The following is a 10,545-nucleotide window of genomic DNA, read 5'->3' as shown; positions in this document are numbered from 1 at the left end:
ACGCACATCTGTATTTCTGTCTAGCTTATCTATCATCATCATCATCATCTATTTTTATTATCTATATATCTACCAATCTATTGATCTATCTATTTGTCTATCTATCATCTCTCTTTCGTCTATCATCCATCTGTCTAAACCATGAGTTCAAACTGATAACTCTGATTCAATCTGCTCCACCGACTTTATTTTGACCTTCCCTCTTTATTTGTAAGTTTTTCTTCTGATAAAGGAAAAACCAGATTTTGCCCCCACCCAGCTTTATGAAAAACAGATTCTGATTGCCCACAATATCTTTACTTATTTGCTCAATCCTAGTCTATACACAATGTGTTTTTACAATTGCCAACCCAATCCCTTGTGAAAAATTAAAATACAATTATTATGTACAGTGCCATTTGTCTTTAGCTTTACAGTATAAAGTCAAATTACTGTTTTTCACAGTTACTTTGGTTAGCTCTTTCCTTCCCCGCCTCCTTCAGTGAGGTTAGGTTATTCATTTCCAGTACATACAATTTCGCTTATTAGTTTCCATTTTGGATTCCCTACATCCTGGTTTGATTGATTGATTGATTGATTTTAATTGGTATGGGAAACTTGGTTTTAAGAGTAAGAGCTGTGCAAAAACATAAGCTCAGTGAATGTCACTACCTCTTCATGGCCACTGCTCATTCCTGACTCCTCATTTTTTGGGGAATATTGGAGAATATTTGGAATATTAATCCTTTGTTTGTGGTATCTTTTATAAATGTTTTCCTCCAGTGGATCAATTGTCTTTTGACTTTGTTTTTGGTGGTTTATTTCTCTATGGAAAAATTTAAAAAATTTTATGCAAGCCTATTTATCAATCTTTTCTTTTCGTACCTCTGGATTCTGAGTCATAGTTAGGAAGACTTTCTCTACATTGAGGTTTAAGGGGAATTCACTTATGTTTTTCTGTGAGACTAGTACTGTTTCTTCTTTTTCCTCCTCCTCCTCCTCCTTGCATTTAGATCCCTGATCCACTTATCCACTTGGAGTTTATTCTTCTGTATAGTGTGAGGTATGGATCTTTTGCTCAGCGACTACACAGTTGTCCCAGCACCATTTATTTAGAAAGTCCATTGTTATTCTAATGGTTTAAGATGTCACTTGTATCTGAGTTGATCTCTGGACTTCATATTTCTTTCTACTGGCTTATCGTGGCTTATCGTGCGCCGGTCCCACCCTGGTTTGTATCATGTACTCCTGGCGGGGCTTGTCCATCTTGTTTTCTTGTGCCCCTGACAAATATTTCAAATCTACTTTTCTCTCTCTCTTTTTCTTGAAAATTATGATTTTCTTTGCCTCAGTTAATGCTCTTTATCTTGAATTCAATTTTATTAGGTGTAATTATACAACACTTTTTTTGTTTGAATTTACCTGCAGATATTCATTTTTCCTCTTTAAATTAAAAAAAAATCCAAGTAATACATTCACAAAAATAAATAGTTCTAAAAAGCTTATTAAAACAAACAAAACAACACCAACAACAAACACCAGTCTCCTGGTTTCTCTGCACCCATTCTCCCTCCATTGTCACTTACCACATGTAATCCTTTTTAGTCCTTTCCACTAGTTTTTCTTATGTTTACTTCTATATTGTGAAATAATATACTTAAATCACTATTTCTTTTATTTATTTATTTTCTTGAGGAAGATTGGCCCTGAGCTAACATCTGTGCCCATCTTCCTCTACTTTATATGTGGGACGCCTGCCACAGCATGGCTTGATAAGCAGCATGGTGGTCCATGCCTGAGATCCAAACTGGTAAACCCTAGACCAGTGAAACGGAGTGTCTGAACATAACTGCTGCACTTCCAGGCCAGCCCCTTAAATCACTATTTCCTGATTTTATATTTAAAGCATTACTTGATGACTTTTGATCGTGGAGTAGAGACCTTGCTCTTCCTCCTTCTCCTCCACTTCAGTCACTTTCAAACAGGAAAATCTCCAGACAACCTCATATATTTGCTTCTTTGATGATTATATTGTTTTTTACATTTGCTGGACCTTATTTTTCAGTAACTTTTCCTTCCTAGTAATTTAGAACACATAGTCAAATTTTTTGTTCTTTGTGTCATTGACTTGAATATTTCATGAAAATGTTAGGCGGTATTTCAGTTTCTGAAATTATAGGTGACTATTGACTCCTCCCATGAGAGATGAGGAAATTTGTTCACTTTCAGTGACTCACAATGTACCTTCTACCCCTTTCTACTTTCTGTTTTTTATTGGTAAACTCAACAGTTTTATTATAGTTCATTATAATTAAAATAATAAATACTTATAATGAACTACAATAAACTATAATAGTATAATAAATACTATAATAAAACTAAAGTGCAATCATAAACTATAACACAATACTATAATATAAAACTATAATAAAATGCTTCTTTTTTCAAGAATTTAAACATTTACATTCAGTCTTATAACTATAGTCAAAATAGCAATCTAAACTAAATTTTCTGCTGAAATAGTTAAAAGTCATTCCATTAGAAATTTATCTATTTGTGACATTTATTTTGATTTTCGTCTTATCAGGGTTATGATGTTATGATATTTTAAAGGAGGGTATATACTAATTATGCTTCCTAAATCCCTGCATATTTGAGAACTTCTTTCTGTTGTTGTTACAAAGAATGAAACCTAAATTGGGGAAAGTCCTTGGGTCATATGTCCCTTTATTTTTCCAGAATTTAATAGACCCTCTCCGTAGTTTTCTGGCATCTACATTCGTTTGAAGAAATCTGGGGCTACTTTTGAAATTCAATAACCTTTTCTAGAATAAAGGTAAATTTTTTATGTTTATAAATGTTAGGTAGTATATGATGTCCTTTTAAATCTGCATTCATAAGTTATTTCAGTTCGGGAACATTCTCTTCCCTTGTATCTTTGAACATTGTGTGTGCACTAGCTGCTCTGTTCTCTTTCTCTTCAAGGCAGAATAGCTACATACTGGGGCCCTGCTGTGGGTGCCTCATGTAGATTATCTTCTTCTGTGTGCTTTGAATTTTTCCATTTTGTTTTTTATTGTGCATGATTTTTTTTAAGCCAGCACCATTCTTCATCCTACAGTGCTCATTCAGCTTTTTGCTGGTGCTGTTCTGTTTTAATTTCATCTCCCTTTCCATTAAAAGCTGTTTTGTTATTTCCTCTTTCATCTGAACGTAGGCAGTGCCTGTTTCTTTAATTTCCTCAAGAATATGAAACGTTGTTGCTGAAATATTTCTTTTCTTTCCTGGAGGTAAGTCTTCCCAAGTTTGCTTTCTTTATTGCCATCTGTATGCTCTTTTTCTTTCTTTCTTTTTGTTGTTGTCCTTGTGGACTATTTTTGCATGTCTCCTCTCCTTCATTTAAAAATTTTATTCATCCCCTGACGCTGACAGTTTCTATCCAGATCTTCCTTTTGATTCCTCCAAACTGCACTTGGACTTCTCTTGGTTTGCTTCTTTGTTTGCACAGGCGGAGTCCAAATATTTCCTTAGGGCGCAAGCATGGAGGGTGAGAAACCAAATTTGGTAAGGTTTTTCCCCTGATCTGTCATTTGACTGCTTGATGTGGATATGAGAAAACCTGGGAGCTGAGAAGCTGGAAGGAGAGACAATGGTCAAACATGGCTAGGGAAATAGCGCTAATCCCTTCCTCTATTTTTTGGTTTACTTTGTTCAGCTTTTGGAGAAGAATTTAACCCCTTTCTTTTCCCCAGAGCTTTTTCTATCTGCTTCTCTATATTTTGAAATGTTATCTTTTGTTTTTCAACACACACACGTGTGTATATAACGTAATATATGTGTGTGTATGTTGTTGTTAGTGCTGTTGAGTGGATTCTGACCTCTAGAGACCCTGTGTCTAGCAGAACAGAACCCTACCTGGTCTTTTTGCCCCATCCTCTCACCTTCCGGCACTCTGTCAGACAGTGCTACTGCCATTCGTAGGGTTTTCCCGGCCAGGTTTTTTTGGAAGTGGGTGGCCAGGTCCTTCTTCCTAGTCTGTTTTAGTCTGGAAGCTCCGCTGAAACTTGTCCACCCTGGGTGACCCACTGGTATTTGAAATTTATAGAGAAAGAGAGGCAGAGAGACAGAGACAGAGAGAGAAGAAAAGAGACAGAGAAAGAGAGGAGGAGAGGAGAGGAGGGGAGAGAAGAGACTACCGAGTTGAAGGATGATATTCTTTCGGTTGAAACCATATCTTATCCCTTTTTGTATGTTCTAAACAATGCCTAATCTGATGCCTAATTCAGGCAGTAGTACTTTCCTAAAGTACTAGCAGCACTAGTTTACAGGGGTATATCGGTAACCATGTATGAACCACTGACTCCACTAGTCATGTTATTAAGCACTTTCATATAGAATGTTTTCTTTTACCTTCTCAGCAATTTTAATGAGATAGTTACCATTAAAGTTCCATTGTATATAGTAGATAAATTTACCAGAAGTCTCCATTTCCAGTAAATGGAGATCGTGGGGACTCAAACCTTGGATCGTCTGACCCCAAAGCTGATGCTGTCACCCAGTGTGTGTCCTTCTTCAAGCAAAGACCTTCCAGTAGGATGACTGCTACTCCGAGGTCCTCGCTTTCTTTTCAGTTTGTTCAAACGCCTTCACGAACCTACTTCCTAATACTTACCTTTAGGTGTGTGCCTGACTGCCTCAGTTCTGAAGGATCCTAACCCAAACAAGACTTCTGCTCTCAGATTTGCCAGTGACCACTGGTCTTACTTTGCATGGAGGGACTAGATTTGAATTCCCTTGATGAAAAAGTCAAAGACCACCTCCTCATTTCTTAGAATTTAAAATGGCATTGTAAATCCAAATTTTGGTGACCTGGAGCTAGCCATGGGAGCTGCCTTGGGAGAGCTTGATGTTCTCCACTTGTGATACAACCTGCAGCATTATCCTGGGAGGATGGGGGGGACGGTTTGGGCATTTGCTCCAGTTTGACAAGTTAACCTTTGTCTCTCCTGATTGGATCCTGCTTCCTTCAGCTTATTGTTGATCTCAGGAGGCAGATTAGGCTGGGCCTATCCTCACTCAACAGAGAAAACTGAGAAACATGGAACGTGCCTGTACCCTCAATTTGGTGGCATCTCATTGACCACATTTGTGTGTGTGCTTCAAAATAGTGAAAGGAGATGCTACATGGCTTCAAGTTTTTTTTAAATTTCAGAATTCTTAATATAGAAAATTTAAGAAATGCATAAATGCACTCTTGATGTCATTATTCAGAGATATCCATGTTTCTATTTTGGTGAATCCAGTGCTTTTCTACTTGCATATTTGTGTATATTTGCCTAACATGGACAGAATCTCTATAATATTAGTATGCATCAACTCATTTGTCAACCAATTTTATTTTACAGCATGCTTCTTATGGCCAGCTAGTATTCTGTTGTATTCGTATGTATTGTTTCCTTTATCAACTAGGAAGCCTTTCTTGTTATCAGTTGAAATCATCCACAGTGAGAGAAAGGATTCTGACCAAGAGCCTCAGGGACATAAACCGCATTTCTCAGACCTTGGCTTCCTTCCTTTGGCCTTCCCACTGCATTGAATTCCAGCATGACCTACAGGGGCGGTGTTATCCTGGCACCTTCAAGGGATTAGACCTTGCCCAGGATGTTGATATGGAAAGGGTAGGCAGGGTATTCATGTGTGTAGAATGAAGTTGTTAAGAGATCACAGCATTGAAGAAACGGGAAGTCATTTCACCTAAATCTGCTGAAAAGGAGGAGAAAAATAGGAGAGAAAGGGAGAGAGAAAGAGAAAGGGAGGGAGAGATAGAAAGAGGGAGACAGAGAGAAAGGGAGAAGGAGAGGGGGAGAGAGAGAGAGTCTTCAGAAAGAAATAAGACTTCGCTTGTTTTCTGGAACTTTCTTGAAGCTCCTCACAAACGTGGGAATGAAAGCTCTGTTCAGAGCAGCACATAGCAGTGATGTTAATAACTGAGGGCAGATAATAATAGATATAATTACTCGCACTTTTATAGCACTTACTAGGGGCCACATTGAATCCTCACAGTAACTCTTTGTGGTAGATTTTATCATTATATCCCTATTTTACAGTGAGGAAACTGAGGCACACAGAGAGGATCCACACACTCAGAGAAGAAGTGTGACCCAGCCCTCCCTTGTTGCAGACCCAGACGGAGGAAAGTGCTTTAGTTGAACTAACCAAGTAGCCCCCATGCCTGGGGCTGTTGTGTTCGCAGGACAGGGAGCCCTCCTGTCTGCTGCCAGTGTTGCCTGAAATTCCACCTGCACCAGGTCTCTCAGAAATGGGGACCAAAAGGCCTGTCACACTCCAGGAAACCCTGAAACTTGCCCTGAGATAACAATTGCAGAATCACTCAAAGGTCAATTTTTAATAATTCACATACACTCTCATCCCTTTCATATTCTTTGACTCTTCCCTCTCTTTGTCCAAAAATAATTCTCTTGAAGCTTTTAAAGAAATCAATATCTGACGTTCAGGCTTTGATTTCAAAATGGCCACTCATTCCAGTACCAGATGGATTCTGAAGTAGACCAACTTGGGCATTGGAGGCTGCAGAGAATGGAGGCTGCAGAGAATGAAGGTGGCTTTGATAAGGACGAGTTATTTCTGTCCTTGAAGGTGATGCTGTGGAGACTTTCCTGAATGCTAGAGAGAGGTGGAGGGAGCTGGGACTGTGGTTATGTCCGTTCTCATCCTATTTGAGGTCCTAATGCTGCAGGCTGTTGAATACTTGGTAACTAAGCAAGTGAAGTGGCTCAGAGGGATGGGGGCCATCCTGGTCTTGCATGGGTCAGGCAAGTATGGCTTCTTCGTAAAGCTGGGCAGTGGTTGTGGGAAGGAGAACTATTTCATAAAGGGATTATAGCGCCATTACCTGAAAACCCTTGACAAACCAGAATACTTAGGAAAAGGATATTTCGATTAGTTGACTTTTCCAGATTACAGAAATTTAAGCCAACATTTATTTCAACCAACATTGAGACTCTTTTAAAAAGCAAGGGCGTTATCAGAACCACAACTGGATCTTTGTTTTGTCCTTGGAAATTTATAGCACCTGAGGGCTGTGGTTCTGAACTTGATTTTCATTATATGGTAATATAGTTGTAGAAGGTTTAGGATAAAGGGCTGAATGTCTATAAATCCCAAGTTTTCCCTGAGAACTTAGATTGCAAGTAATTCCTGACACAAACCTGTTTTGCTGCCATTTCTTTTTTTAAGGCAATGGTCTAAGGAAACGGACTGAGCACGAGACCTGGAGACACAGCGCGGGTCTCCAGTCCCTGCTCTGCCAGAGATGACTGGCTGGCGGACCGTGGACAGCCTCCTTGGGCCTCAGGTCCATCTTTAATAAAATGAGGTGTTGTGCCAGGAGATATTAAGGAGTCTTCCAGCAGTAATACTTGATGACTTTTGAGTTAGAGGGTGAAAAGAAAGAAGGATGGAAGGAAAAGAGAGAGGGAGGAGGGAAGGAAGGAGGAAGGAAAGAAGATGGGAGAGAGGGAGGGTGGGAGGAGGGGAGGGAGGAGGAGAGGAGGAGGAGAGGAAGGAGGAAAGGAAGGGAAGGGAGGAAGACAAAGAAGGAGGTAGGGAGGACATTAAGAAAAATTAGGATAAGTTGGAAATTAGTTGGGCCTCTCTTATCTACTTGTAACAAGGACAACACTATCCACTATTGATACATAACTATTCAAACCTCCTGCTCCTCTGCTTCTTAATGAGGTTGAGTCCTCTGATGCTCAGCCACTGTCTGGCCATGGTTCCTTTTGGTTGAGCAGGGTAGACATCTAAAGCTCAAGCATCAAAAGTGGCCAAGAAAGACTAGATTTATCTACATTACGAAGGGGAACAAACCAAATCTGGAACAATAAATTTCTGGGGGAGAGATTGTCGAGCAGCTGCTGGGAAGATTTTGGAGAAATAGATGCTCAGGGAGAATGTTTAGGACATTTCCCTATGTGTGTCATAAAAACGTAAACCGTGTTTTTCCACTCTTCAGGACTTCACTCAAGGTTTAAATTGCTTCTTAGTGCTCTTTATATATGTCCAACTTGTATCTTCTTTGGTTATCACACCATGCCAAGAGCAGCCCCATTTTCTGTGTGTTATGAGAGATTTTGCTGGGTGGGAATGGGAGAAGGTAGGCACATTCAAACTCTCGTGGAGCATCTGGATTATACTTGGGTTGTACATTTCTAGGAGTAGACTTCAAGGAAAATGGAGTTGAAGAAAAATGTAGAATTACAAAGGTAGGATGAAATTTTGAAAACAATAAGCAGGGGAAGGCAGGCATTGGTTGGTGCTGTGAAAATAAAGTTTACTGCTGTTGTTTTTCTCTTAAAGGAGAAGTTTTCTTCTTTTGATTGCCCGACCGCACTGTTTAATATTGAAAATTCCATTGAGGAGATCCTCTTAGGAATCATGGGCAGGGAACTGATGACAGGATGGAGCAGAGACTCAGTGAAGGCAGAGCTGAGTGAAAGAGCCCCAGAGCTGAAATGATCCCCCAGGAGGTACTTGATGGAGCTACTGCCATTGAGCACTCTGCGGGGAGTCCCAACAGCAGCTCCTACTCCACAAGGCTGCTTCTTACCACGCTATGTTAGAGACCAGCAAGGGGAAAGGAAGCATCGAAGATTTTTTCTGGCTTGCTCCTTTTCTTGGTTCTCTGGTGATTTGAGGGTCCTCTCCAGCTGTGAGGGTGTCTAACCTGGTTAAAAGCTAACAGATTGCTGTGCATGCATGACCAATAAAACTAGATAAAATCATTTATAAACGTTATTCTAAATGAGGATACCCCAGCTGTTGGTGGCTCTTTTGAAAGCATCAGATTTACCGTGAGAGTGTAGGAGTTTACTGTTTGTACTCAAGTCTCCTTATAACCATCTCATTTATTTTCCTGGAATTTTCTGTAGGCTTTTTATTTCACTTAAAAAAAAAATCTGCTTCCAGAAGGATTATTTGAGATGGGTGATGTTCTGAAGAATGGAGATTAGCAGAATTTATGCCTTCTAATGTAGAAATGATTGGGGAGGACATGAAAACCTCCCTCACACATTTTCTCAGATACAGAATGACCAGCGATATAGCGATTCTGTGATGTGAGTCTTTCCACCAAAATATTCATGTCACCGAGATTAACGGCAAGCACAACACTTTACGAGTGTTTATGTGTTGAAGAAAGTGGTTTCTTTCAGTGCTGCCAAATATTTCAATTTTGCCTTTGGGTTGTAATTTCAAGTATCAAGATTTACCAAAGGCCAGAACATGTCTCTAAAACAGAAATAAAGTACAAAACTACTATCACTACCTGTGTGTGAAAATAAAAATGCTTATTAGTAGCCATATACTCCATTAAAACAAATTTTAGTAAGGTGGGAATAGCATTTTAAACTCACCTTAGAGACATAGGAAAGATATGGATGAGTTGTGTGTGTTTTTTTAAAATTTATTCTTTCTGCTCTTCTGTTGGCTGCTACACTCACAGAAACTCTCACAGGAGTGATGATGTATGAAATTTCGTATCTCCTTCTCTGGAGTTGGGACTTTATATGTTCAATTTGTTCCCCTACACGTTGTATCTGCTGCTTTGTACTTAAATTGAATGTGCTCCCTACAGAGAGTTTGCTGGATCAAATTTTGCAATTTAATATAGTAGGTAAGAGAGAATCCTAGTTGTCCATCCTTAGGTAAATACTTAGGGGATGAGTGGAGAAGCAAAGCTTACTTTGTTCCTACAGATGTGTTCTCCAATGCTTGGCCAAATCCAGGACAGAGCCTCTTGACTATTTGGGCTGGGGAAGCCTGAAAGGCGGGGAGTCTTTTCTGGGCTTGGGGCACCCTTGAGGGTCTGCTACAAGGCAAGGTCTGGAAGCTGGGCATACTGGGAGGCACGCTGACCTAGGACAGTAAAGACAGCAATGTCCAGGAGAGTCAGAATAAAGACCTGGAGAAGCTGCAGGCTAGAACCCCAGGGGTGAAATGCAGCTATAAACGTGGAAGGACACAGCAGAGAAGGAAGCACATGGCGACCGGGAGGTATTTAATAGGCCCAAAGAAGGTGAGGTGACTAAGGTGAGCAAAGTGAGAATGGCACTTTTTGAATTAACTTATTTATTTTTTTTCTGTTTATAAAAGTGATGCCTGGTTACTGAATAAAACTTGGAAATTACATGAGCCAGCTCTGAGGGCCTAGTGGTTAAAGTTTGGTGCTTTCATAGCTTCAGCAGCCCGGGTTTGTTTCCTGGTTGCAGAAGCACGCCACCCGTCTGTCAGTTGCCATGCTGTGACAGCAGCTCACGTAGAAGAACTAGAATGACCTACAGCTAGGACATACAACCATGCGCTGGGGCTTTGGGGAGAAAAACAAAGAGGAAGACTGGGAGCAGATGTTAGCTCGGGGTGAATCCTTCCTTGAAAAAGAAAATCATTGTTTCTTTGTGTGTAGAAGTTATATTAAAAAAACACAAAAGGATTGAGGGAACAGCAAAGTTGAGGATGGCCCTCAAAGGGACTTAGACTTATTTGTAA

The 10,545-nt window shown here is 39.9% G+C and overlaps 1 long non-coding RNA gene across 1 annotated transcript in view; it reads left to right on the top strand.

The window, feature by feature from the left end:
• The first annotated feature begins 2,991 nt into the window (after positions 1–2,991).
• The window catches only part of LOC123286879 (uncharacterized), a 166,332-nt gene continuing 158,778 nt past the window's right edge, over positions 2,992–10,545 (top strand). The window contains exon 1 of the long non-coding RNA XR_011504885.1: positions 2,992–3,269. This is a non-coding gene — a long non-coding RNA (uncharacterized lncRNA). The remainder of the gene's footprint in view (positions 3,270–10,545) is intronic.

This window comes from Equus asinus, chromosome 7 (genome assembly GCF_041296235.1).
Source record: "Equus asinus isolate D_3611 breed Donkey chromosome 7, EquAss-T2T_v2, whole genome shotgun sequence".
Classification (NCBI taxonomy): Eukaryota; Metazoa; Chordata; class Mammalia; order Perissodactyla; family Equidae; genus Equus; species Equus asinus.
The sequence above is the reverse complement of the archived record's forward strand: the minus strand, read 5'-3'. Positions and strand labels throughout refer to the sequence as shown.